This window comes from Chenopodium album, chromosome 5 (genome assembly GCF_948465745.1).
Source record: "Chenopodium album chromosome 5, dcCheAlbu1.1, whole genome shotgun sequence".
Lineage (NCBI taxonomy): Eukaryota > Viridiplantae > Streptophyta > Magnoliopsida > Caryophyllales > Amaranthaceae > Chenopodium > Chenopodium album.
Genome location: NC_137838.1, coordinates 49,427,118 through 49,429,765, shown reverse-complemented (window position 1 = coordinate 49,429,765; position 2,648 = coordinate 49,427,118). Strand labels below are relative to the sequence as shown.

General features: G+C 32.4%; 1 long non-coding RNA gene across 1 annotated transcript; it reads right to left on the bottom strand.

Annotated features, from left to right (window-relative positions):
• Positions 1-578: 578 nt before the first annotated feature.
• LOC145630727 (uncharacterized) lies at positions 579-2,393 on the bottom strand. Its single transcript, XR_014112218.1, has 2 exons — positions 2,064-2,393; positions 579-970 (listed from the first exon to the last, which is right to left on the bottom strand). It is a non-coding gene; the product is annotated as an uncharacterized LOC145630727 (long non-coding RNA).
• Between the last annotated feature and the right edge of the window lie 255 nt (positions 2,394-2,648).

Sequence of the window (2,648 nt, the reverse complement as noted above, 5' to 3'; positions counted from 1 at the left end):
TATCCATTTGAGCCTCTTGATGAGCATATGATATTTATTTGTTTGGTAATCAGCCCAGTTACAACTTGATAGAAGATCGGCCTGATGATGATCATATCAAATGAACAACTTTAAAATTACACCTTTGATTAGTAGTCAGCCTGATTACAACTTGATTGATCACTACTACAAAAATAGGCTAAGAGACCCGTTAAAACATGCCTTAGAGACCCTTTAAAACTTTCCTTAGAGACCTGTTTAGGATGGGTCTCTATCTCAGGGGTCCCTTTTTTAAAGAGACCCCTTCATTATGAGGGTCTGTTTTTTTTTTTAAAAAAAAAAAAAAAAAACCCCGTTAAAAGAGATAAGGGTTTTTAAAAAAAAACCCGTTAAAAGAGATAAGGGTTTTTTTTGGTGTGGTGTTTGATTGATGCATTTAAAAGGAAAGAGACTAGTTATTTGTAATAGGGGGTCTCTTTAAGGGGAGTCATAAACCCCATATGTCAAGTAATGGGTCTCTTTAATCCCTTTTGTTTTATAAAAAATATTATTTTTATTTTTTAACGCTAAAATGAAACTGCTGATTCTTTTCTATCAAATTACGAAATTAAAATTTAATACCAATGATATTTCTTGTAAAATAGATCAATAATACTATACAACATTACATAGTTACAGACCTAAATTTACATGTATAAAATTAAAAAATATAACATTAAAACTTGTTGGTTCAACAAGTTATATAAACTACAGTATATAATTTCTAACCAAACTCATAGATCAATTGATATTCAGCAATCAAGCACACCAAAATCCTGTAGTCAACAAATTCGCAAATTGTGATTCTTTGATTACAAATTACTCAAGATGAAAACGCATAATTATGTCTTCCTTCCCATAATTGAAAATTTTCGTCCACCATCTCCGATCCATCCAATCCAATTCAATTACTGCAATAATCAAGAACAAACCACACTAGAAATGAAAATACCTGCCATAAGAACAAAGTGGATACAAAAATTGAGAATGAGTTAAAATAGAAAATAATCGTTGATTAATATAGATTTTAAACACTCCACGATGATGAAATCCCCAAAATCAAAATCAGGAAAACTCAAACCCAAAGCAGTAGATCTAAAAAAACATTAATTGTTATCTACCCCAATTGCAAGAACACCTTCGTTCCTTGGAAAAAAGCCATAAATAAAAAGCACATATCCTAACCGACATAATAATTACTTAGTTTAATTCTACGAAAAACAAAAGTTATGAAGTATATCATATAGGGAGTATTATTTATGAAGTATACTCCGTAGTTCATCACACCCGCAATAATCGCACCTCCATTACCGCAGCCCCATCACTACTTATCGCCACCAAACGCTACTACTCACCACCCGCACCACCACTATCAACACCGACCACCACAACGGCCACAAAGCCACCATTGCCGCCCAACAATAGGCCAAAAAACAGAGCAAATCAAGAAACCCATTGTCGAATTCAGTCCTTTTAACCCCAAAAATTCCTAATTGTACTTCGGATCTCCATCCTCCAATATTTGAGGCAAATTTCCTTTTTGTATATTCTAATTTTGATGGTGTTTTTTTTATATATTTTTCTGTAATAGATTTCGATTGAAAACTTTTTTTAATCAATAATTTTTGGGAAATTGATGATTGAAAGTCCACTTACCAAATCATGTTATTTGATGAAAAATTTTTGGAAAAATTAGAAACAATAATCCCAACTTTCATCAGTACAGTAATCCCAATTTTAGATTATTTTGGAATAATTCAAACTATGGGGGGTCTTTTTTTCCTTCAATCCCAAACCGTTTAAAAAAAGTGAACAACCTTTAATAAGAGGTCACCATGACATGTGTCAGATTGTCATTGGTCCAAAAATAAATTAAATTAAAAAAAATTAAAAATCAGAAACCAAAACCAAAAAAAAAAAAAGAAGAAAAAGATGATAACGCACAATTTCATGGTTGAATTTTGCAATTTCACAATTAAAAAAGAAGTAGACCACAAACATCATGGTTTAATCCCAGCATACCTTAGACCGAGAAATTAATATACCGTAGAGTGCGAGTTCCTTGAGCAATATAGTTGGAGTATCTTCAACATTTTAAGAAAGCTTGAACAGAGAAAGGCCGGGAAATGGAAGGTTGTTGGCGAATTTGGAAGAGAAATTGAGGATTTTTATTTGGGGGTTAGGGTTTTGAGGAGAGAGAATGTCATAATATAAAGATGTTGAAGATGTGAGGAATGTAAAATGAATAAATTAAAAAAAATAAGAGTAATAAGAAGTGGTAAAAAGACCAAGTGTGGAAATAAGGACAAAAAAAGATACCCATGAAATCTGATAACGAGTTTCATATCCCCCTCGCCTATTGTTCTTCCATTAAGTTTGTGGGCCCTAGTACACTTAAGAGACTCGTTGAAGGTATAACCAGGTCTTTTATATCTCATATATTCTTACTTCCATCAAAGTGGTGGGCCCTGGGATATATAAGAGATCCGTTATTTTAAATGTTGGATCTCTAACATAAAACAGACCCCTTTCTTAAATAACGGGTCTTTTAAAAGGTGTAAGTGATAAGGGAATAAACACGTCGTTAAATGTCTACCCCTAAATCAAATAAAATTTATAAAACCTAAACA